The 26508-nt window shown below is 46.7% G+C and overlaps 1 protein-coding gene across 1 annotated transcript in view; it reads right to left on the bottom strand.

The window, feature by feature from the left end:
* Positions 1-26508, bottom strand: part of TNR (tenascin R) — a 397062-nt gene that overhangs the window by 175586 nt on the left and 194968 nt on the right. Inside the window, exon 2 of the mRNA XM_059412852.1 lies at positions 14050-14148. The gene's annotated coding sequence lies outside the window, so the exon portion shown is untranslated. The remainder of the gene's footprint in view (positions 1-14049; positions 14149-26508) is intronic.

The following is a 26508-nucleotide window of genomic DNA, read 5'->3' as shown; positions in this document are numbered from 1 at the left end:
ATGGAAGGGTGGCTGCAAGAATTGGCATAAACCGTGTCATTGGGTTCATTCATTTATTCAACCATGATTTCATTTATTCTACTACTGGTCCATTCATTCATTAAATACTTATGATGTATCTACCATATGTCCAGCATTGAAAATACCAGGTTAAACACTATCTAGTCTTATTCTCAGGTTGATGGCAGTCCAATTAAAGAGAGAAACTGATGCTCCACACATTGTAGTATTGAAAGCTAGGTTCAGGAATTGAGCTCTGCCTGCAGGTGCTAAGAAAGCATGGAGAAAAGGCCCCTGGCTCAGTGGAGGAATGGAGGTATGGAGGGGATCAGGGTAGGCGTCATTCAAGAGGAATTTTAAAAGATGAGAATGAGGTTGGCTTAGGTACTATACGGGAAAAAAATGTGGCAATTTGAAAAGCACAGAAGGTGAACAGATGTCAAGAGCCTGGGCACAGCTAGGATTCAGGATGTACTCCGTAAGGGCAAAAACCAGAGATGGGCTAGAAAGACAAGCTGGGACCCCACCACCAAGAATTTTGTGTGACATGTTAAAACGATGAGGACAGTGAAAGTGAATAGAGGGTGTTAAGCAGAGATGTGAATTGGTGACATCTGAGTTTGGGAAAGATCATCCCGGTGGCTGTGGGGAGAGCATCCTAGAGGGGAGGAAGGCTGAATTCAGGCAAGCCAAATGGGAGGCCAGAGAGATTTCAACTCTGAATGGGTCTGTGGATAAAGATGCTCTTTTGAATGAAAGTTTAGGCTTGGAGGTAAACTAAGGCTTATTTTAAATTGGGATGAGAGCTACAGAATTTATCCTGTTCACCTGAAAAAGCGTTAAGGAAATATTAGAAAAGCGGCAAATATGGAAGGCTGCTGGTGGCAGTTGCAATATGTTCTTTTGGCTCCAAAAGAGTTTGTGGACTGAGAATAGATGGAAGTGGGGACTGTGTTTAATATGCAATTTTGTATTGTTGTCATCTGCTGTGATTATAGGCTTGGCTCCTGGTTTTTCATTCAGAGCCATTTATTCAGAAAATCTCTTATTCAGAATTTGAGTTCATTCCTCATTAATTCAGTGGCTGCTTTCTGTAGCCCAGTGATTGAATTACCTAATAGCACCTGCCTGAAATGATTAACATAAGAGGAAGCCATGGGGTTGTATTTGATACAAATGATCTGTTTCCTGAAGTTGTAATTTTATTAGAGGGGGACCCAGTGAGCCACCTTTGCAAATGAAGGTGAGGTCCTGGCTTTCATGAGGTATCTGGGAGGTTAATGAATGATTAGCAGCTAACAAATGACAACATGGCTCAGGAGGAAGGTGACATTTCTCAAGTGGTAGGTCAGTATCCCTGTCATGAGGCATAGTTCTGAAAGGACTGTGGGGGTGCCTTTTCTCAAAACAGTGGTGACCAGGAAGGGTAAGAGAAGTGACCAGATGAGGAGAAGACCTACACTGTGCCCACGAGCTCACTTTCCATCACAGCCTCAATCGGATTGCTTGTTAATTAGTCCTAAGTGGATCAAGTAGGGCTTGAACTTCCCTATTCCTATAAGGGAACATGAGTAAATGCTCTGGGTTTCTGTCCCTGAGACAGATCTGGGCAAGCTGGTGCTAATGGACCTAAGTTTTTCTTCTGAAGAAAAGAGACCTGACTGTGGCTTTGTACTGCAATCTTTCAGGACATTCCTGGTCTCTCTAAGAGTTTGAGTTGAAGTATTCAACTCAATTAAAGTTGAAGTTGAAGTATTAAGACACAGGGTATTGAGGAATATTCTATCATTTTGTTCAGCAATTGAAAGAATGCATTTTCTTTGTAACAACTGTTTAGTATTCTTTCTTTCTTTCTCTTTCTTTCTTTCTTTCTTTCTTTCTTTCTTTCTTTCTTTCTGGGAGTGAGCACATGCATGAGTGGTATGTGGGGGGTGGTGAGTGGTAGAGGAAGAGGGAAAGAGAGAATCCTAAGCAGGCTACACACTTAGGGCAGAGCCCAGTTCTGAGCTGAATCTCATGGCCCTGAGATCATGACCTGAGTCAAAACCAAGAGTCATCAGACCCTTATCTGACAGAGCCATCCAGGCACCCCATACCCATTTTCTAATTTGGTTAATTCAGGTGTAGACATAGGTACATGTGCATGACTTATATACCATATAAGGACAGAAGCAATTTGTACTTCCCAAAGCATAAATTGAATATTTCCCAATATTAACATTTTTTAATCCCTGGAAATCCTAAAGAACAATATGGTACCTCTGAGGGCTGGACAGGAGAGATCTTCAAAAGACAACATGGTGGTGCCAACTCTCACCTCTATATCCATACCTGTTTCCATAACTAAAGGTACTTGAAACATATTTTCTGGCCTTTTCCCTCCCTCCTTGCCACTCCATTTCCTCCCCTACCACCACTTCCCCCCCCACACACACACACATTTCAGTTCCTACACTGCTTCATTCCTTCTATTCTAGAGGAAATAGGGTCCAGTTGCCCAATGCTACCTATTGCCATAGTGGCATTCTGGAGTCCCTTGCTGGGAGATGGCTTCAGTCAATTGTGCTTGTCTTCATCAAGGGAAAGGTAGACTTCATGTACAGTGGAGGGGTAGGTAGGGGGAAGGTAATTTTCTATTGAGAAGGAGAGGCTTCTGAGTGGTACTCAAATCTACTCAAAACGCTGGTTTGGCTTATGCCTATGAAATGTGCTTTCCACACATCCTGCCTAACACGCTCCTTCTAAGAGACACAAGTTGACACTTAGACAGTAGTTCCCACTGTAGATACCTGGGAACATTTCCAGGGGAGTTTTGAAAATACAGATTCACATGTTGTGCTCCTAATCAACAGAATCAGACTGTCCATGAGGAGAGACCCAGGAATCTGCATTTTTATAGAAGTTTTTCCAGTGATTTGAATAGAGTTGGCCTGAAAGGTGGCATCCAGGTACAGGATGGAGGCAGAGAACACCTGTGTCCCATGCTCAAGAATTCCTTGTACAGACAATGAGTCTATTTGGCCGTCTCTGCTCCCATCATAGGCTATACATTTTGCCTGTGTTTCCTGGATGCCTGATGTGCGTCTGGGATTATCTCTTTGTTCTTGGGTCTATGGTCTATACTCTGCGCACACCTCTATGTTGCTTGACGCAGAAACACAGTAGCACTAGGGACCCTTGTGAATGCCAGTTCCCCAGATCCCTTTACAGAGCCCACATCAGGGTCTTCCTGGCCAGACCAGGAGCACAGGCTGCCACCAACACTTTTGCCACCTTTTAAGGTCTTAGAAGTTAATCAGAGAACCATGGAGGATTTAGTTCCTACTTTCTCATTTGGAAGAGGCACTAATGGTTAAGTATATATATATATATAAAACCTTTATATACATTTATTTCTGCTGCAACTCATGCATTTCCCAGACATTTTGTTTACATATCTGCGCACAGAAGTGCTCTGTCTGAGCTAGTGTGTTGTCATGCCTAATTTAGGAACAAAATTTAGATTGTAAGCTTGAATTGTTGCCGCAGCCATGTCTGCTCATCTCAGACTTGCTTCATGCATGACAAATGCCTCGTACAAGCAGGAGCAGCTGCACTAAGACAAGTAACCCACAGGGACGAGTCTAGGGAACAGCCCTCACGAAACTCCACCATGAAATTTACAAGTATGTCCACATCGGTCCACCCTCCATCCCACTCCCATTTCTCCTCTCATCTCTCCCACTGAACAGGCACTTCTAAATACCATCACAAGGCTCCTGGTTTTCATGGAGGTCATCATCTTTTCCATTAACATCATTATCGTATTCCAGGGTCCATTAGAACTCCTGCTGTAATGAGAACTTTGGGGATAGCTGTTCATCACGTTCCCGGTCACCCACAGCTGCGGCCATCCTGACGCATGCTCTGCATACAATTCTCAACCTGTATCACAGAGTCCCTTTTGCTTCCATTAAGGTGATCATCTCCCCCCGCCCACTCTGTAGGCATCACCTCATTATAACTCCATTACCTTCCACATCATCTACATTATAAGTCCATTAGCTTTGGCATCACCACCATTACCTCCCTTATCAGCCCCTCCACATTCCAGTTGCCCTCACCTTCCCCTTTACAGCCACCGGCTTTTCATTACAGATCCATTATCTTCGTCATTACCTCTGTTATAGTCATAATTGTTCCCATAACAATTTCAGCGTCTTTATCCACCCCTCTAAGCTACAAGACCCTGCTCGGCTTTGATAAAGCTACAGGCGTCCCGGTGCCACAGTAGGCATGTACTCAACATCTCCATTAATGTTAGGGTTCCCCTTCCTTCTCCTCTATCAAACTGCCCATATTCAAGGGGACTACAAAAACTCAGCCTCTTGCCAAGGCGACCTCTCTACAGCCATCATCACCTATTTACATCTCACCGCTCCATCCTTGGGTCTTGCCCCATGAAGACCAGGCAGTGATAATCCTCATCTGAAGACGCCAATGTCTCATCTGCACGGCTCTCTGTTATGGTTGTCTCCCTGACTCCAGGAGTCCAAACTCAAATGCAATTTGAGACCGTATTCACATAACTGGCAACGCATACGTGTATTTCTCATATTTCTGGGAGGTGAGTTGTTTACTATCGCTCTGTTTTATCCAACCAGTGGGAATCTCATGGTGGACTAGACCTCATTCCCTTTCCAGCGCCTTCAGCAGTTGGCCCAGGTCAGCGTTCAGGAGGTGAGCTTGAGTGAGTGACTTGATGGATCATGGCTCTCCCTTTAGCTTCAGCCTCCCAGCCTATTGCTGTGGCATTGATCAGTATCAAAACCTCATCAAGGGGTGCCTGGCTTAGTTGGTTGGGACTCTGCCTTTGGCTCAGGTCGGGATCTCGGGGTCCTGGGATCAAGCCCCGCGTCCTCGGGCTCTCTGCTCGGCGGGGAGCCTGCTTCCTCTTCTCTCTCTTTGCCTGCCTCTCTGCCTACTTGTGATCTCTCTATGTCAAATAAAAAAATAATCTTAAAAAAAAAAAAAAACCTCATCAATACTCTAATCACAATTTCATTGCCTCAAGCTCCTCCTCTTCTAGGAAAGGGACATCTACTCCTCCATTTCTTGGCAATTCTCTCAATAATTATCAGCTTCTATTACAGTGGCTCCATTACCAATCAATCACCTCTACTTATTGGGGAGATAGCTGACTTACTGCCATGCCTGCTTCCCCTCCAGAACGGGCTTCAGCTCCCACAAGGAATCGCCAGGTGGCTTACAACCTCTCCCAGACAGGCCATCACTGTCCCACAAGTGATTCTTACATTCTGACCTCACTCGGCCAGGCCTCATGTTACAGGAAGCAGCTTTTCCTTGCTGGTGTCTGACTGTGCTCTCTGACAAATCTTTCAGGGCATGGCTTGTGTGGAGGACTTCTGGACTCACACTGTGTGGGTTCAAATCCATCCTCTGCCACTTACCATGTGGTTTGATGGGGGGCGGTTGTTTGGTTTTTCTCTACCTCAATTTCCTTCTCTATAGAATGGAGATAATAACAATACTGATTGTTATTGGTTATTGGGAGGAGTTGATACATAAAAACAATTGAAACAGCTCCTCACAGATAGAAAGCACTTAACAAATGCCGATTCTTCTGGGCTCCCCATCCCCCAGCTAGAAGATGAGGGTTGGACTAGACTAAACCCTAAAGTCCTAGACTGAACACTTGGTGTGTGTGTGTTTCTGGTATCAGATTATCGGAGTTCTCACAGTTTCCTCACCAAAGTTCTTAAATCATTTCCCAACATCTGCTGACTCAGCTGGGAATCATGGAGCTCCCTTGGCCCACAGCCACCATTGTTCAGCACTGGGGTGAGCGCTAGGTATTTCTTCTCTGCACCTCATGAAAGACGCGTTGTGGTTTTGCTGCAGCTGGACTTGACTTAGCTGTGGACCAATATCTAGATTCTGTACCTGGTAAAGCCTCCCAAGTAGCCCCCACTGCTGTCTTGTCCTTCCTCCTTCTGCTATCTTAGGCAGTGCTGAGTTCACAGGCAGCACGTGAAGATACCCAGGTTTGATGTGAGACCTATCCGTCCCAACAGTCAGGGCTGCTCCAGGCTACTCTACAGAGGGGAAAAAGTTTGATTCTAGCTTTGTTCCATCATGATTCATTCTCTCTCTCTCTCTCCTTTGCTTCCCCACTTCTGGTTCTATTTTTTACCCCTCCTTCTGTTCTTTAGCTATCCAGACCATCCATCACTTGCATTAGATACCCCCCTCAATCTTGTCTAACCTAGCAGGGTGCCATGTTCTAAAAAACCATCATTTCTCCTCCTCTTCTAAGCATTTTCCTCCTCCCATGGCCTTTAGACAGAAAATCATATAATAAAATCACAAGTGGATACACAGGTCTCTCTGGGGACACCTGCCTTTTCAAAAGGACATCCAGGAGAGACAACACCTCAACAAGAATGTATCTCCAATGACAGAATTTTAGACAATGTGGCAGAACCAGGTATGTTGTTTAATTTTATTTTCTTAAAATTTAAAAGGGAGTGAGGGTGGGGTGTGGGAGTAATTGTGGATGCAGGAAGCTTTCCCCGTGCTTGTCAAAATATGTTTTGTGGACAAGATCCCTCTCTCTTTACAAAATCCACTTGAAACACATCTAATAAATTATCCTTAATTTACCAATCTCTCCATTTCTCAGAGGCCACTGGAACCTTGAGCTAATGAAGCCATCTCATCTGTTGTGGAGTTTCTGTGGGTTCTTTACACTCAATTGTTAGTAATAAGAGAATTCAGTTGTCAAAGATCAGCCTGAAGTGTGTGGGGCTTTCAGTGTAAACAACATTCCTCTCGAGTAAACACGAGGAAAAATATGCTTCACTTTGTGATTGCAGAGACAACAAAAATTGGCTGGCACTGGTCCAAGTCTACAAGAGACTGCTGGGACCACGGAAGTACTTTCTGCCTCTGAATTATTGGTCTTTGGCCAAGGCAATCCAAGTATTGGCACAGGTGCCCAAAAGACTTGAGGCCCGTCTAACTTCACCATCATCAGCAACTTTTTCCTTCTCTGTTTTTTACTCCCTTTATTCTTACTGTTTTCCATAAGTCTGAGATGTCATGCTCCTTTTGTCTTGCTAGCTTTGGACCATCTCTCCTTTCCAGGCTCAGGCTCGATGCCCATGGCCTCTGCCATGACATCTGCCCTGTTCTTCTCCACTTCCCGGAACTAGTGACACTCACTCTATCTCGGTTCTCAGTAACAGCACGGCCAATGCCGGGATGGATTATTAGTACGTCATTATATATACGTACACACACACACACACACACACATAATATATATTTATATTTATACATTTTAGTACATCATTATATTGTCATGCACTGGTAAATCATTTGTTTTCTGGGTGTACAATTGTCCTCTTGACTAAATCCTAAGCTCCTTGGGTTCATGGACCACAATATGTATTGTTTTGTGTGGCCCATGGCTCATTACTTTTGAATTTGACACGTAAAAATTACTCCGTAAAGCCTCGCTAACTACGCCTTCCGCACCCTGCTCTCATTTCCCCCGCGCGGCCTGGTCTTCCCTTCTAACCACCTGCTTTGCTTCCTTCTCCTCCCTGCTGCTCGAGCGCCCGTGGCTAGCAGCACTCGCAGTCCCGCTTAAGCATGGTGGATGCAGTCTCGGTGGGGGATTTCTGCCTCCCGGTTTCTAGGAGCTGGGCGTCGTGTTGAACAGTGGCCGTTCGGGTACTACATCAGGGAGGACTGATCCTGGCCCATCAGGGTCCTTTGGTTTGGAATTAAAGAGGAAGAGAGGGAGGCCAAGCTCAGGGTTATGAAAAGAGGCCACTGTAAAGCTGTTCCGGGGCCGATCAGCCCCACACGACAAGATAATCACGAAACTAAATGCTGGCGGACTCCTTACAATGCATTCATTAACTACGCTGCAAGTTCTTTCGCTTTGGGGAAAAAAAAATCTGGACCATTTAAATTTGTTTTGGTGACATACCAAAGGGTACCTTTATATAAGCATTTTCGCTGTAAATATGGGTCCTGCTTATGATCAATTCTCATCAGTGTGTTGGAAAGCAATTTCAGTAAGTACTTAGCTTAATCAATTTGTATCTGCACATTGACCTTCGGGACTCGGCGCACGGGCCCCATCACGCCGTGTGCTCCACAATTTTCTGTCTCTGCAGACAGCGTATTTCTCAATATTTATACATGGCTTTCTTTTCCAATCAATGCGATCATCTGTTCCTTGCTCCCCTTGCCCTGGAGGTAAGAGGCAGACATGGCCTGCCTCTGCCACCTCCGTGGGTTACAGAATACTTGCTTACTATTTCCTTGAAATCCGGAAAACTGAGAAGACAATGGGGCATTCTGCGATGATCAAAATAATGGAGGAAAAAATTCTTATCAGCTTGTTTACACAATTATGTAAATGATAAGCACTTATACATGGCTGATTCCTCAATTATTCATGGTTTGAAGCTCTTGAAAATTCAGTTCAACTAAATAACCTTTTCTTCAGCTCTTACTAGGAACAAGGTGCTGTAATTTGAGGAAGGACAGACGAAATACAATTTGATGAGGAAAATCAGAGAAATACAGAAACGACTGTAATGTAAGGGGAGCAAGAACAAAATGAAAAGCATCACAGACGCTCCAGGTTTCAAGCAGGGAGAGAGCTTCTGTCCAGGTGGACGCACAACGAGATACGCGCTTAAGAGGGGAGATTGCGTGAGCATCTGGCATCCCCTGTCCTCATCCCAGGCCCCTCTTAGCTCAGGCCTCTTCCTCACCTCTTATCTGGACGATGAGAGTAGCTGCTTAGCAGAGCGCCCCCCTCTAAACGATGCTTCCCAGGGGACTTTGTAAAAGGAAATCTGATTACCACCCTCCCTGGCTTGGACCTCTCCAGTGTCTGCAAGAAAGAGTTGAAGTTTTTTTGGGATCTCATTCTTGAAGACTGTCTGTCACCCTCTGTGGCCTCCACGCCCCTCCTCTTGTCATGTACATAGTGCCGTCTACACGTTGTGGTGCCTCGGTGACCTTGGCCATTCTGCTCCTTCTACCTAGACTGTGCCCCTCCCTTACTATTCCCCCCTTCCTGGGTTCTCCATTCTCATGGAGAACTAGAACACTTCCCTTGCTGCCCCCTGCCCCTGCCCCCAAGACAGGGCTGATGACTCCCATTCTGCTTCTCTACGGTATGTGACCCCATCAGCTCACTAGCCCATCGCTCTGTAATTTGGGGAGGGAGCCGCAGGCTTGTCTGCCCTAAAAGAGCATCGTCCTTGAGGTGGGGATCCAGACTGCGCCGGGCACGTAGTACGGACTCCTTGCACGTTTGCAGAATTAAGTTGAGCCTGTGGCTTGGGCGGGCGGGACGTACCGTGATACACGGAGGAGTGGCTATATAGTGAGAAGTGAATCCAGGCTACTCCTTCACAGAATTCCAGATAAGGGGAGAGAGTCACAAAATCAAGGCAAAGCTGTTGTTGTCTGCTTGCTTTAATGGAGACCAAGGATTTGTTCGCAAGCAGAAGGGGAGGAAGTAACGGAAGTGAGAGGAGAGGTGAGTGAGGAAAGGGACATGCTGGCTATCACCCTGGAGAATGGGGCGGGGAAGGGACTGAGAGCGCGGGGGAGGAATGAGCCGTAGAAGGAGGAGGGACGCTTTCTCTCCAGAGAGACAAGGTCAGTACAGCAACCTGGGGAGGACGACCTTGCAGGGGCATTTTGAGAGGAGGAGCAATTCCTCTGGTCCTGGCCTTTGCACAGGGAGAGACGGATACCCAGTGTGAGCACATCTTTGCCACGTAAACTGCGAGATGTGAAGGGAAAACACGACCTCCACGTTTAACTATCCGTTCATGTTCACCTTTGGTTGGGTTCCCACCCCACCCCACGTTCCGTTTTGGACTTTTTCTAAAATGTGCAGAAGAGTATTACACTGGGAGGCAGTCACACCTAGATGGATTCCAAAGTACGTGTCCCCTTCCCGGCATTGAAGGCACCTGCAGGAGTCACAGAGGGGAGCTGACCGTATTCGCCAAGATGAAACCTTCTGACCATTTTATACTATTCTCGGCCTAAGTCGGGTATTAGAAACAGTAATACTGAATTAAATGACTACATAGCAGCTAGTGGTTCAATCAGCGTTTGTTGCCTGGAACCGAAAGTTGTCGGTGTGGGATCACAGACAGAAGTTTCCCCACAGAGTATCACACACAGATTATACCTTTGTCCTGTGCCCCTGTCCCTACCTGACCTTTCCTTAATAAAGCATCATCACGGAGACGCATCTTACGCAGGCTCCCAGACCTTTCGAGATAAAAGGGACCTGGCAGGTGCACGCAAGCCTGGTTTCAGGCCGCAGAAAAGCATGGGAGCAGTCGTGCTTCAGAACCTGTCTGCCGTCCAGAGCAGCCATGAAGCTGGGAGCTCAGCTCCCCAAATATCACATTTATCTCAATTTGGCAAGAGGCTGAAAGCCTATCTGGGGCCATTTAAATTCTAATGTTATTAAAGGCTCATCTAATCAGCTTTTAAAATAAGCTGCTTTCAAATGCATGGGGAATGAAGGTAGGATAGAAGCAGGCCAAGCGAGGCCCTTCAGACCAGCCTGGTGAGCCCCGCTCTGACCTGCCAAGGAGCCATGAGGCAGGCAACCTGCAGGCGGGACGGTGGGACGTCTGCGGTTTAACACCAGCCCAAGCGGGTGAAGAGCTCCTTGTCCATCCACCAGGGCAGAGGGCTAATCTGGACCATCCAATGCTCTCCTGCGAGGTCAATTGTACATATGTGACAAGTCTTGGCAGGGAAAGATGGACTGGCTTTGGGGTCAGGAGGTGGCTTTGGGATTTAATCAACAGCGCAGCTGATACTTCTGCGAACTCCTTCTGAATAGGCATCTTGGTGACTTGTGAGAGTTTCCACTGTGGGGAGGGCCAGCAGGATCGCACACCTCCACCTGTAGAGTTGTTCCCTGGCTTTGAGGTAGGCCCCTCGTGTCCAGCAGCGGTTCGACTATCCCTGGCCCCAAAACCTTTTGTCAGTCCTCTCCTGAAATGGAGCTTAAGCCTGATGTGTTTACAGCTCCGATGTGGTTTGGAATTCTGAAACCAATTCCAATGTGTGCCGCCCCCCTACCCCCTCCTCCACCCCATGGAGCAATTTTCTGATACCAGCTGTGTGTGCTGCGATTCAACTCAGTTCTGACACCTCCTACCTGGAGACAGTGTCAGAGTCCCCAGGCTGAGGCCTCGGACCCGCAGGATAGCCCGCACGTCAGATGCCTACTGCAAGTCCCCTTCCCATGGGCATCCAACTGGCTCTTAATCAGGGGGTCACACGTGCCCCTGCTTGGGTTCAATTAATTTGCTAGACCAGCTCACGCAACTCAGAGAAACTGTTTACTCGCTAGATTGTCCGTTTATTACCAAGGATATTAAAGGGCACAAATCAGCAGCCAGATGACGAGACACACAAGGGCGAGGTCCTGAACGAAGGCTCTTCATGCTGTAGAGAGTTTGTGGGCCCAGCATGGCAGCTCTTGGCAGCATTCTGGCACCCCCGCCCGGAAGCTTTCTGAACCCAGTCCTTCTGGGGTTTACGGAGGCTTCACTACACAGGTGTGATGTGTTAAATCATTAGCCTTTGGTTATTGAACTCAGTCTCCAAACCCCCTCCCCTCCCCAGAGAAGTGAAAGTTCCAACACCCCAGTCTGAACGTTGATTTCCAGCGCTCATTCTCAGGTGCGTTCCCAAAGTCCCCACATTGACATAACTGGGGTGTGGCCGAAAGGGGTTTGTTATGAATATCAAGATGCCTTTATAGCTCTTACTGATGAGGGAGTAGAAGCCAAGCTGAGGACAAAGCATAAGATGACCCTCCCAGCCCTCCTACCCCACACACACACTCCCAGATGGGACGTGTGTGACACTGCTCAGACACTCCTAGCTGCCCTAAAGCCAAGGGAAGAGAAAAACAAATGGTTAACTGATAGAGATCAGAGTCCTGAAAGACAGTGGCCTCCCTCAGTTTACAAATATCTTAGTGATTCACAAGAAAAAAGCATTCTTATTAACAGCCTAACTTCTGGAGACCCACAGACTCTATTTCCTGGAGCCCTAACATCACCCACCCAACCACAGAGATGTGGAAAACAAAGGTAGGAGGGCATATAAATAAGATAAAATTTCCTTATAACCTGCAGCCCATAGACAAGGACCTGAGATAGGCAGAATATAACGTCCCTCCAGGAAAGCTCCCAACTGTCTTATAATGCTTTGCTAAAGGGAAAAACCACCTTATTAACTTGACAGTGGCAAGGCCTCCATTATCTTACTGGTGGTCTTTAGCAAATGAAAGCTCTTTTGAAAACCTCCCTTTTCCAACACCCAAATACAAAGTCATTCACCCCCATGCCCAAGCATGGCCAGCTGGCCCGCCCACGGGTCCTGTCCCCATTCTGTAATAAAACCATCACTTTGTACTATAAAGACATCTCAAGAATTCTTTCTTGGCCATCAGCTCCAGACCTCACCCCACCGAACCTCACCTCCATTCCAAACTACACCATCATCACTTAGGACATTTGGAGGGTTTTAGGAGCTTTGTGCCAGAAACTGTGAAGACCAAATATGTATTTCTTATTATAAATTACAGATCATGAGGTCATCAGGCAGCCTGTTGAACCTACCTCATTCAGAACTCAGCTTAGAAACCAACCATGTTTATTTGAGCAAGTTTCTTTGGCCCGAGTGAGGGGTCTGGGGAAGGGGGGAAATGTTAATCTTGTAATGCAAGAAAGAGGCTGGTTGAATATTCCTTTAGGTACAAAGTACTTTCTCTCAGCAGAGCCCTAGTAAGTACAAATGTCTTCATCTCAATACATTTCCAGGGATGCTGTCCTGACAGCTACCCTCAGTTGCCACCCAGATGGTCCACCCTGTTCCAGCTCCACTTGGATGCAGAGGATTTGATCTCAACCAGCTGCTCGCCTAAAAGCACCAAATTAACCAAATTACTCTAAAATGTGAATGGCTGATAGCCAGCTTAATGTGCTGAAGTCTCTTGTGAGTTTCTAGGCTCAAAGTTGTCTTAAACAGCCTGGGGTACTTTGTAGCCAAATGTCGCCAAGTGAGGCAGAGTGTGGGCTGGGAGTGGCCTGAACTCCTTCAGATGGGGGGTTCCGCATAGACTCGTCTCTTGCTGCTGAGTGCTGGGACGGATAATGAGCACATTAAGAGTTCGAGGTTGGAAATGAGTTTTTCCTGAACACATTTTAGCAACTGTATAAACAGAGAGAAGCTGGTGGGTCTATTATCATTGTTTTGTGCAATAAAAAAGGGCCACACCTATTTGAAAAAGTTCCCAATTCTGTGTGTCAAATTCGAGTGCCTGGGAAAGTTATTAAGAGAGCACAATATTCACTGTGCCTGTCAATTCTGAATCCTGAGAGCCTTCTCCCATGGACCATTTTTCAGAAGGTTATTATTTCAACCTGAAAATTCTTTAGACATATATATGTGGTGTGGAAAAGGAATTAGGAAAGCTTTTAAATTAAAAGAAATAAAACGACAGGTTTTTCCTCTAGCCATATAAATGGTTATGGATAGAGATAAAGCGATGGATATTTTTTCATAATACTTTATTAGAGGTTTTGGAACTCCAGAAATTTGAGTCGGGCTGGTGAATAATGTAGCAATGATTCCTGCCGGCCCAGGGCAGGCGCAGTTGGGCTGGGAATAAAGCCTAGTCTCTTGGAGGGACAGAGAGTACTAATACATTTTTATTACTGACCCCATCATGAAATGCATTTCAGAAATATTTTATGAAAAGCCAAAACCTTGATGCCCAGTTTCCCTAGCTTTTTCTGAGATGCCATGAAGCCCAGGGGAGCTAATATATTTGAGCACCTCGTTTCACAGAGGCTGTCCCCCAGGCTGTTGTTGCAGTGACAAAAAGGCTTAGTCCCTGGTCACAAGCGAAAACCTTGAACTGGCCACTGCAGGGATGGACGGTGAAAGTTTCACAGGAATTACTACCTTTAGCAACCGGGTCTGCGATGTCTTCTGTTGCCCACACGCTCTTCACTCCTGACTCCAAGAGACCTGGCCTCTGTGCAGGTGTGATGCCAGGTCCACCTGAAACGGGAATAGGGAGGGAAGAATGATGTTGATGTTTGCAGAATAAGGAGCCTCAGTTTCCCTCTGTTTCCCTTTCATCCCAGCCACCATATCTCCCTTTCAGTAAACTTGGAGGTACACGTGTGGATGTCGAAAACGAAGAAAACTGGTATATAAAGTTATTTTGTTTCCTTTCCAGAGAGTTCTATTATTTTGCTAATTTCCTTTCATTCATTCTCATGGCTTTGCCATAAAGCTGTTAAGTATTTAAGGAAAAAGTTCTACACAAAGAGTATAAATCCAGAAATGTGTTTTATGTGATAAAACTGTTCTGAGATCTTTACAGGTGTCTATGGTAACATGCCTCGGCGATCTGATGATGACGGATGCCGGGCATTTCCGACAGGAAGCTGCCCATTGCCCCCAAACCGGGGCCCCTCTTCTGTGCCTAATGTCCGCATCACTCATGCGTTCCTGGGTCATAGAAGTTACCACTTACTATTAGCCTCCTCATCTGAGCTGTTCTCTCTCTGGACCCTCTGTCCTGCTGCCTGCTTTGTGTCTCCTCCCATGAATGATGCAGCACAGAGAAGTTCACCAAATACTCATTGAGGAAATGGATGTAGGGGGGCGGGGGCAGAGGGCGATCCTGTCATGCTAGAACCACCCCTTAAGGAAGCAGTGGCATCTACTGTGAGTGGGGAACGTCTGTGTCAGCCCATTGCCAATATGTCCAAGCATGGCTCCCATGCAGAACTTGGACCAGGGCTCCCCCTGCACAATTCCCAGGGACCATGGACACCATTCATTACAATGTGATTATGCCCTCTTAGGTTTCTTCCCACAAATCCTCAGAGCCTTCTCCAAAGGGGACACCGAGCCTTAGGGATCTCCTATGTAATTGTAAAAATCAGTTAGCTCTGGGGGGAGGAAAGGACAAGGCTTTGGCGACAGAGTAGGCTTGCTCATCTAAGTTCTTCCTAAATAAATTAACCTTCCCAGGGAAGACCCTCCTGGAACCTGAGGATTGGAAGAAGCGGAAGGATCATCCAGCTCTGGAAGGGCAAATAGATTTCATCAGTCTATTAGTTAGGGGCTTCTTGGAGAATGGGGTTCAGAAAGATTCTGAGGTTGCATCATCGGGAAGGGGAGTGTTTATTGGAGAACTGCTCAGTGCCCAGGAAGGGGAAGCATTGGAAATAACATAAATGCTGGGGGTTTTCTTCCTCCTGTTCTAATCCAACTGCTCACCAAATGGAATAATTGCACTTCCTCTGGTCAGTGTGATTTGCACAGTGGCTGCACAAATTTACAGCCCATTTTTCTGGCAGAGAACTCGGATATTAGAAATTTCCTTCTTCCGTGGAATGAAAACTCCCTCTCCTTTTTGCTTCTACCCATTGACCCTTTAATTTCTTACCCTAAGAGGTGATGACTTCACTCTCGGAAAGCTGGTTCAATCTCTTTTGAACCAATTAAGTCAAAAGTCACCAAACGAGTCAGCAAAATCCCCTTGAATGTCCTTGATTAAAAATCGATTCCTTCCATGTGCTGGTTTATTATCTACTTTTTCCAACTAGGTGTAAGCCTACTCACCCACTCTTTTAAGTAATGTATATTCATTTACCACATTTTAAACACCTTTGTTTGATAGTCTCAGGATTATAAAAGTGATAGGTGCTCACAGTACCAAGTAAAACAATACGAAAATGTACATGGAAAAAGCTAATCATTCCCCAGCAACCTCCGCCCCTCAATGTCACATTTTAATAGACCAGCCTGTATTTTTCCACATTGTCATGAGTCAAGTTCCCTGGAAACAGACTGGAATAGATTGCGTGCACTAAAGAGTCACAGGGCACACTCCTGCGGGGGAGTACAGGAAGCAGAATCGGCCAGAGGGAGCTGGGGAGCTGTCCTGCGTGGATGAGGGACAGACCTTTGGACCCCATCTGCCTTTGGCTGCCCCCATGGGGACAGCAGGCACAATGTTGGGCAAAGCAGCTTCCTGTGGCTGAGGGCAACTCGTGGACCGGAACCCAGCCTGTGAGCTGCCCACACTCCCAGCACCGGGCGGGTGAGCATCCTGTGGGCTAGTACCCTACGGCACCCACAACACACGCCCTCCCAGGAACCTAGTCATCGAAACCCAATCAGGCATAGGTACACAGATATAGGATGTTTTTGTTTATGTGTTTAACCCCAATTCTCTGCAACTTGTTTTGACTTAACGTATGAGCTTCATCCTTTTTTCGCTCATTTGCTTGTGCATACACACACATACTTTCACAAAAAGGACAGTATCAGCCATCGAGGCTTTTTTTGTGCCATGTCCTTATTTTTTTTCCTCTATCACTTGCCTCTCTCCACCTACTCCCCCTCCCGCACCGCCCGCATTCCCCTCAGCTCCCAGGTTGACAGCATGGGGTGTAGGCTTCGTCCTTTCCTTCACGCTCATCTAACCACATGTATTCCTCTGTGACTCTGGGTGGATGCTCTGGTTTGGTGTTTTGGTCATTAGCAGCAACCATTTGTTAAGACCTTCTGAGTAGCCGGGTCTGTGGCAGGCACTGCGGACACAAGAAGGGGACACAATCTCTGCCCTCAAAGAGCTCCTGCCCGTGAGGGAGAGAGAGCCTAGACGGGAGTTACAACAGTGGGGGTTCACTCGTGAGGACAGGTGCTAAACACAGTTATTTTGGGAATTAATACTAGAAAGTGAGGGCCCCTGCATTCTAGGTCTTCCCATGTAACTAGCTTTTACTTATTTACTTATTTATTTTATTTTTTAACTAGTTTTTTTTTTTTTTTTTTTTAAACAGGTTTCAAATTTATCCTTTAGGCTGAGCCCTGGCCACATTAAATCTGAGCAAGTGTGTGCTGGTCTTCTTGAAGTCGTGACCATATTTGCTGTGTTCTAGCTCATATTGAACCTGATACACCAGCCTTGCAGATACAACATTCATAACCTCACAGACAGACCCACTGGATGCGATGAGCAAGCCAGACAGCCCTGGAGAGACCACACGGAGGCACCGTCTTGGAGTAGATTTTCATATAACTGGCAACAAGGTGAATGATTGTTATAACGGAAATGGACGCTGGTGGGTCATGAGAGGAGCAATGGCTCCCTGTAAGGAGTTCCGAGGCAAAGCTGTTGGGTAAATACGTAGTGCAGGTAGGTCCGTTCAGCCTACACACTTTGTGAAGGACCGAGGGACCACAGGAGACACACACACAGCCAAGGAGCACGGCGATCGACTCCCCAGCAAATTGAGCAAATCGATGTGTTCTTTTGTTCATTCTCTCAACCCACTCAAATACCTGCCCTTCTGTCCTTTATGCACAACATTGCCTGGATAGCCATTTACTGGGGCCAGCTTGTAAGAGCTCATCTTTGAAAAAAATAGTTTTCCTATGAAATATGTCCAGAAAATGTGCACTATATTTTCTCTCCGCATCAAGAGCTGACCCCTCTTATTCTGAATGTGAGTCCAGCAACTGGAGAGTCTGGGCCCGGACTTTGTTGCTTAGGCTCCCTGCCTGTAACTGCCCAGGCAGGATCTGGGGACATGGGTCTTCTGGACAGTGCCACCCATGATGCCTGGTTGACCCCATGCATGGATTTCCTCCAAAGTCCTGTGTCTCCTTGCCCTTTGGCCTAGGTAAGTCATGTGTAGAAGAACAGCACTGCCAGGCCAGATGGACAGAGCAACGAAAACTTGCCAGGGTTTCAGATTTCATAAAAACAGTTTGTTTTGAACTCAGCATAACCCTTGGCACTTGGGTGGTGTGGATTTGTTTACTGCAAATTGCTGAAGATGTCCCAGAAATAGCCATGGGATTGCAAGGATGCCAGTCAGTTGTCGACAAGACCATCCAATAGGCTAAAGTATCACTAATTCATACTTTTTCTCTTACAGTGGTCAGTTGCTGAAAATGGATCAGATTTTCGGAAGAATGGCCAACAAATTGTACTTAGTCCTCCTAATGAGCAAATGGGAAGTTGAGGCAACTATGGGTGATCTGACCCATTTTCCACTCCTAAACTCACAAAGTCTCCTAGAAGAAGGAACCTTGAATGACGACCAGTTGAGGGTCCTAGTCTCAGGCCTACACACTGGAAGGTTTCTTAGAAGGATTTCTCCTACCCATTGGTATTGGCAAGACATTACAATTCAGAAGGATGTGAAAAGTTCATGAATGCATTATCCATCGCCGTATAAAGATTACTGCCAAACTCACTGGCTTAAGACAATAAACATTTATTATCTCATGGTTTCTGTGGGTCAGGAATTCCAAAGCGCTTTATCTGGGTGGTTCAAGCTCACGGTCTCATGAAGTCTCAGGTGAGATGTCAGTGAAGGCTGTAGTCCTGTGAAGACTTGCTAGGGAGAGGCCCTGGTTCCGTGGGGACTCACTCGGACGATGCTGGTTGCCGCCGGAGGTGTCCCCACGTGGGCCTCCACATGGCTATTTGTGTTCCTCCCAGCATGGCTGGCTCCCTCCAGAGTAAGGGATCCAAGAGAGAGCTGGGGGGTGGGGGAAGCTAGCACGTCTTGTACGACCCACCTTATCATTTCTGCAACACCCTAATGGTTACATAGCTTAGCGCCACTTAATGTGGGAAGAGATAACACAAGGGTGTAAACACCAGAACGTAAGGCAAAATTGGGGATCATCTTCAAAGCTGGCTACCATGATGCCTTTTTGCCTTTATCAGGAATGATAAAGACCTGAGAGGAAAAAAAAAAGAAAAAAGAAAAAAAGAAAGAAAGCATCTCTGTGTCTTATATCTCCATGGAAAAAGAAAGGGAAGAGGAGGGAATTTTGCTATGAGGATTAATTTAGACAATAAAGAGAAAAGGCTTAGCTCAGTGTGTGGCAGAAGGTAGGAACTCCAAACTTTTAAGGGGCTCTTTTGTCCTCCCTCTTTCTTTCCCTTCAGGGTAATGAGACACCCTCTGAATGACAGTTTAATGACCCCAGCTGGGAGTGGGCCTTCCGTTCTGCCTCCCCTCCCCCGCACTCCAGCCATAGTTTCCAAATCCAAGGAAGGGATTCAGCCTTGGCAGTTTAAGTTCGTTTCCCTGAGGAAGATTGGCTGAGGCTTAATAAAGTCAGGATGTGTGAGAGACACTGCAGTTCTTTCATATCTTAATTAGCAATTAATTAAGTCGAGGTGCGGGTGTCTGGGTATCTGACAGACAGGCTCAATAATTATCTTTTATCATTATTACTAATGGAAAATATGGTCAGGGTGGTTCAAGATTCCCCAGAATTTCAGCTTTAATTGAACAACCCGGTGGAGAATCAAAATGAGCAGTCTGCCCTTTCCACATTGTTTTATTAAAAACATTTTGAAATTTGGCGGTGTCTTGCACTCAGGAGTTTTGCCAGCCTGTTATCCTGGGCTGTGATATTTAGCTAAGGATGGACGAAGCGGGTGCGTCCCCTTGGGATGGCCGGTCCTTCCAGGAAAGCTCACGCCCATATTGTGAGGACTGTGGGGACAGCATTTCAAGAACACGCTTCTGCTCCCCCTCTCCTCACGGAAGGTCTCTGTTTGGAGGTCAGAAAGGGACATCACTCCAAGATCTGAGCTGGAGAAGGGAAGGGAGGAGCTTTTCAACCTTGTTCCAGTGAGGGTGGCCCCGGTCTCACGCAAGTTCCTTCTGGGAGGGGAAGAAAGGCCTTAAGTTGGTGGTCGACAGCTTCACAACCTTGCGTTGCCATAGGAAGCCAGGAAAGTCAAGAGCACGGATCCAGACCACTGCTCACATGACTCAGGGGAAGGAGGCTGGGGCTTGGCCTCCACCCTGTTCTGAGCTTACACACGGGGGTCCTCTGCAGGTGCTCACAGGGACCCCCACAAGCCGCTCCAAACCTTCAGTCTTCCAGAGGTGACCTTCGGCTGCTGAATCTATGTCAGAAGAGCTTTTCACCCCAGAGACAGCGGCACACTGTGGCCACAGGGGATCATGCAGGGCGACAGAAGGGTCCTTCTCTGTCCCCACATGCCTGGTGTCTGTATAGATCATGCAATACCTTCTAGGTGCTCGGCTACCTCATTATCATTATGCCCAACTGGATTTTTCAGATGAAAGCCCTCCTGCTTTGCCTACATGTATCAGGGATCTGATCTGAGCATCTGGCAAGTTTGGAGTCTAGTCAATATCCCTCACCAAGTGGGTAATTTTCATTATTCACAATTCATAGCTCCAATGTGAGATCATTCATCAGGTCTAATGCGAGCTTTGAGATCAGTGGGATAGCTCCTACGTGTGGGGCTGGAAGATTCCGGCGTGTCCCCCGGCTCTATTTCTTGACACTTGGCTCTGCCTTCTGGGGGGCTGGGCTGTACAGGGCAAGGCTCCTTTTCTAGGATGAGGCTGTCTATAGTTTCTGGCCTACATTCATGGTGCTTTGAGCTGGCTCTTTACTGAGCATTCACCGTTCCTTGACATCCTTCTGAGCAGCACTGCAGTTTAATAACTGGAGGAAGAGGCGATTCAGGGCATGAAAAAGGATTAACAATGAGCTCCGTGTCTTACAAATCAAACTGCTAGCTGCGGTTCTCGCCAGGTCATGTTGTTGTTTTGTTTGTTTGTTTGTTTGTTTGTTTTAATTTCCTTTGTCTTTTCCCACTTAATCTAAATTTCTTAACTTTCCTATTATGTTTCTATTTTGCTTTAATAGTGCGAAAGTAAGTGTGATTTTTAAAAATTTAGGGAGTACGGTTGTGACTTATTTTATCAAGTCTTATAGCAATGGTGCTTAGCAGGGAGTTCACAGAGAGTCCTTGAATTTAGATGAAGAAAAAGAAAATCATACCTGTCTTTTTACCAACCTCTAACAAAAATTTAAAAGTCCCTTTAATTTTAAATGTAGACAACAAGTCACGATAGTCTTAGCAGTAGGTGTAATTTTGTCTCCAATAGAAATCACAGATTTTTTTTATGTCTCATTACATTTGTTGCAGATAGGTTGAAATATTGTTTAAGCTTATTACTATTTTAAAATTATAGTACTTATTAGAGCTGCCAGCAAATCTGGTTATTTACTGTGTCAATAAAGAAGCACATATATTACACATATAATACAGCAAAATTGGTTTTTTAGTATTTTGATAACTGCATATCAATAAAATTGCAGTTTCCTCTAGAATTCCTATTCCTGTATATTTTATTTTATGCATTTATATAGTTATTCTGAGAAGGGGTTCAGAGACCTCAGTAGGTTAAAAGGTCCATGACGTGACAAGGGTTCAGTGGTCCTGGCTTAAGGGGGATGGGGGGGGGCACTGGATGTGTTGACACAGCCCCGATCCAGGCCCTGGGCTTTCTGTGCTTTGCCCTGCTGAATCCTTCCTAAAAGCCTACGAGAAAAGTGCTGCTACTCTCCCCATTTTAGAGTCAGGAGATGGAGACATAAAGAAGCTAAGTAACTCACCCAAGGTCATTCAGCCTCTAAGTGGCAGAGCTGATTAAGAGCTCAGGCAGGTGGAATGCAGATGGCCTCCTTTGTCCTTCCCTTGGTTCCCCAGATGGGTCAATACTGCATGTGCTACTTCATTTGCTTGTGTGTGGCCATGCCGGATAGAAGTGCGTTGCCTGGAAGTTTGATGGCATGTGCTTGACCTTTCCAGCTGGAATGCAAATACCGCAAGGACAGGGTCTGGGCCATTTTTCTTTATTTATCCCTCTGGGGTGCCCAAGGTAGTAGAATTAAGGGATTATATTTCCAGCACAAAGTTGACTGGTAAATATTATAGCATCTCAGCCATTGAAGTCCTCCCTGCCCCCCAACTTGTTATCTTCCAGCCTCTCCTGGGGGGGGCAGCATGTGTCTTTGGCCAACTGGCTGTTCTTATTTAGAATGTCCCTATTCCCGGCACCCACTCTGCTCTTTCCCTGCCCCATCAGCCTTTCCAACGTCTTTGCCCATGGCCTCCCGGGATCTAAAGGGAATGGAAAGTTCTGCAGACCAGGATCTAAAGGGAATGGAAAGTTCTGCAGACCAAAGCCCAACACAGATTACCAGGAGGCCTCGGGTGCACTGGGCTTAAGTGATCACAAAACTCCATACCACCCTAAAGGGTACCTCTTGGAGAGCACTAAGCTGGGCTGCATTGCATTTGCCAGACATCTATCACCAGGGTAATTTCCTGCCTGAGGAGGTGTGCTCGCCTCAGTGGAAGGAGCTGAAAATGAGTCCAAAAAAGGGAAAGAGAAAGCTTTGGATTTAGGGTGAGCCCTGGCCTTCTCTTCATCTGATAAACAACCCCATCTTGCTCATGTGGAGGGATGGGAGTATGTCTTCTTTCCCTTAACTGGCTCCTGCGGGCAGCTGATCAGCTAAGCCAGGACTTGGCTGGCAAAGGGGTCACCTTCAGGGCCAGAGGCTGAGTATATTTTCTCTGATGGCAGCTCTCTGGTCTTCCTCAGTGATAGCCAATTTCTCCTCAAAGGGCCTGACCCACAACTATAGGACTGGCCCAGGGTGTCTTGTCTCCTTGGAACAAGTTCTGTTTTAATTTGTTACATATCATTGTGTCCCTTGGATCCACAATTTAAGGAGGATCGATTGCTAGAGTGGCACAAGGTCAACCTCCCAGGCATTTGAGGATGAGCTCTTCTCTGGTTTCAGTTGGGTTGTGAGCCAAAGCTCCATGGCTTCCCCATTGGTCAACATGAGCAGGGAGGACACAGGACTTGAACTCTGAGCAGAAGACATAGCACCTGAGTCCTTCTCTTTCATCAGGGGCAGGCCAGGTACTTCTGTGGGCCAGGGCCTGCTCTTGGGGCCTGTGGCCCGAGGCAGCACATGGGAAGTCACCTAGTCAAACACGAAATGGATTAAACCAATGGTCTAAATCCAGTGAGAGCACTGTTGTCATCTTGAGTGGGATGACTCTTTTTTGGGTGACATTGTCCAAGATCAAAATCTGGAGAAGTAGCAAATATTTAACGTATCTGAACCAGGGCAAAATAGGATAGGCAAAGCCAGAGGTCAAGAGCTTCGTGCATGTAGAAGTAGACCAGGAAGTTGGGTATAAGGCCAGAACAAGGCAATCGGGACAATCAGGGCTGGAGTGTCCAAACTTACTCTGCTCAGATGCAGGACTTGGGGGAAATGGGAAAAGGAAGTACAGGATTGGAGCAGTGTGCCCCTGGCAGTGTGATGACCAGGCCACTGTCCCTGGGGCTACAGTGGCTTGAGTAGAAGCTCAGTCTCAGCGTGACCTGAGGAGGTGGGGGAGTTCATGCTAGTGCAGGGGAGTATGGACGGTAGTTTAGCATGAAGTAGGCCCTAGAAAATTAAGGTTTACTTTCTTTAATTGTTCTAAATGTTCAAAAAGTAAAATTTGATCTAAAACCTGTCCCGGTATGAGCCAAGGTTATCTAGCCTTCTGTTTTAGAGATTGGGGTGGGGTTGATTCTTTTGGGGAGATACTATCCAGGGGATTGCTGGGCAATCTCCATGACTCGCCTCAGTTCACCCTATGTTGGCATTTGGCCCACCGCACACACATTTCCAAATACTCCCGGGGTCAGAGGGAGGAGGGAAGTCAGGGCCACTTCTGATGCATGCAGCTTCTCTGGGCCTCCAGGGAAGTTAGTGATCTTAGCATGGGCTAGGAGGAAAACCACGCTTTCAACTCTCTCACTCTCTCATATCTACGTTTGAACTAACATGGTGAGTTCCTCAAAGGCACAAATTGTGACTTTTTCATTTCATCTCCCCAGGGAGGGCCTGGTCACTATAGACAAGTATGGCCTTGAGAAATTCTGGGAGGAGGCTCCCAAACAAAATCCCACCCCATTTTCCGAGTCACAATCATCCAACCTCAGCCCTCCCCAGGGAAAAGACAAGGAGAACAAACCCAAAAGGAACAACAGGAACAAAAACCATTTACTGATCCCTTATTTTCTGCCAGAACTGAAAATCACTGAAGATAAAGAGATAAATAAGAAATGATTCTGGCTCTCGAGAAAGATCACAGTCCTTAGGGAAGACACAGTCATGTGTATGGAAAGCTCTACTCGTGGGGCTTCTGTGTCAAGAGTTTAATGAAGATATGAGCCCTGGGAGGGCTCACAGCAGAGAGCAATTGGATGAATGGAGAAGTGCCAAGGCTCAGAAATGGGAGAGAACATTCAAGGCTGAGAGGGCCAGTTGAACGGAGACCTGGCAAATCCTGAATCCTTATTTGAAATCCATTTCCTTTTTTTTGTGTGTGTGTGTTGATAAGGATATTTATTTTTTTAATTTTTAATTTTTTATAAACATATATTTTTATCCCCCGGGGTACAGGTCTGTGAATCGCCAGGTTTACACACTTCACAGCACTCACCAAAGCACATACCCTCCCCAATGTCCATAATCCATTTCCTTGAGGCGAGGTTGTGAGTGAGATCCTTTCTGATTTGCATCATTGACATTCTAAAGAAACCTTCTGGGGATGGGTCAGAACCAAGAAGCCTCATCTTTAGGCCAGGGAGTTGCTTACATAGTATGATTGGAAGGTATTCATATACCCTCCAAGTCCCTGCTCCAAAACTTGAATTTAGATTTATACCTTTGTCTTACTATGTGCCCTTTCCAGAGAGATTTGCATTTTATTTATTTTTATAAAGATTTTAAAATGTATTTATTAGAGAGAGAGCGACAGACAGAGAGACAGAAGGAGAGGGAGAAGCAGACTCTCTGCTGAGCAGAGAGCCTGACGCTTAACCGAATGAGCCACCAGCTGCCCTGAGATTTGTATTTTAAAATAAAACATAAAGTCACTCACACCATAGTATGAATTAGTCTCCTCAGTTATTGGTCTGGGACACCAAGAGGAAAGGGGTACTTAATGACCACCATAATGAACATCAAAAGGAAAAAGGGAGTATGACAAGGCCATCAAAAATGAGTTAAGACAAATTAAACCTGCCTCATACTTTCTGTGCCTTGATAAATAAGAGCTAAGGAGGTGCCTGCTGGCAAATGGGTCTTACATGTAGAAGAGGGAGGGAGCTGGTACTGTCTTTGGTTTGTGTTTTTTGCTTTTGTACTCAGATCACAGTAGTACCACGGTGACCCCAGCATCATCTAGCCCTTCCGTTGCCCCCCTATCGAGCACCGTTCTGATAACAGAAGCTCCATGGGAGACAACGCACTCAGGAGCTGTGGACCCTTCCGCAGACAGGCTGTGGAAGAAGTCTCAGGCAGGCTTCCCCTCTTCTTCAGCTGAGCATGGGCCTCCCCTTCTGGAGGTATCACTGATCACATCTCCAGACAAAAAGAATCTGAAAGGTAACTAGATCATTCTAGATAATTCCTCTCCAGGTTTTGACTCGAATCTTTGAATGGTCATGCCGGACTCCCAGGAGGTCCAGAAACACCAGAACCTGAGGGTTCATCTCGCCGTGAGATGACACAAGATGGACCTCATTGCCCCAAGAGAGCTGGGGGCTCAGCGACAAGGTCACTCTCCTCCGCCTGCGGTGGCTGTCCACTCCCGCCGACAAGTAGCCCTGGCCTGGACCTGGAAACTTTGGTCTCTAAGACAGAAAACAAGTGTCCCCTTCTGGCCCACAAAGAGTGAGACTAGAAATTCCTCTTCTGCGCCCTTCCTCCAGCAGCCTGGGTCCAGGCCAGCCTTCACGTCCCACCATCCCCTCCTCCGCACCCGCAGCCACTCCTTCTCCCTGGGCTCTTCCTGCCTGTTCCATCACTGCTTCTTCCTCCTCCTCCCTGGGTTTCCTGCCTCCCTCTCAGCCCTTTCCAGGCATTCTCCACAAGGCCTCCAGAAGGCTGGTTCTAAAGTAAATCTACTCAAGTTTTTTCCCCTCGGAAACCTCTCAAGGCTTAAGATGTGACCCAGGTTCTTCGTGATCTGTTTGCTCTCACTGCCCTGAACCCACACTGTTCCAGCCTCCGCTGCCTCCTCTCTGCCCTCCAGCCTTGCTCCGTCCCCATTCCCTTTCTCTTGCTATCCGGGTCCTTGCATCTGCTGTTCCATCTGCCTAAAAACTTGTCCCTGCTCAAGATTGATTGTCCAGGATCCGGCTTCTCCGGGAATGATGGGCTGATCCCGACACTCCAGGGATGATGGGCTAAGTGCCACCCTCTCCACTGCCTCTCCCTTCCATCCTCATAATAACCTTCCGAGCGGGGCTACTGTTGCCTACATATAAATGACATGTCCTCAGCACCCGGCTCTGTGCTTGACCTGCAGAAGGTCAGTTAGCCTCAAACGCCAGCAAGACACGACCTTCTGTGGTCCCCACTGTGGCTTGGAGAACTCAACTCCGTCGGTCAAGCAAAAATGCCCACATTCTATACTCCTGTGTGCTGCTCGAAATCATGTGCAGAAGCAAAGCAAAC

Source organism: Mustela nigripes, chromosome 10 (genome assembly GCF_022355385.1).
Source record: "Mustela nigripes isolate SB6536 chromosome 10, MUSNIG.SB6536, whole genome shotgun sequence".
Classification (NCBI taxonomy): Eukaryota; Metazoa; Chordata; class Mammalia; order Carnivora; family Mustelidae; genus Mustela; species Mustela nigripes.
The sequence above is the reverse complement of the archived record's forward strand: the minus strand, read 5'-3'. Positions and strand labels throughout refer to the sequence as shown.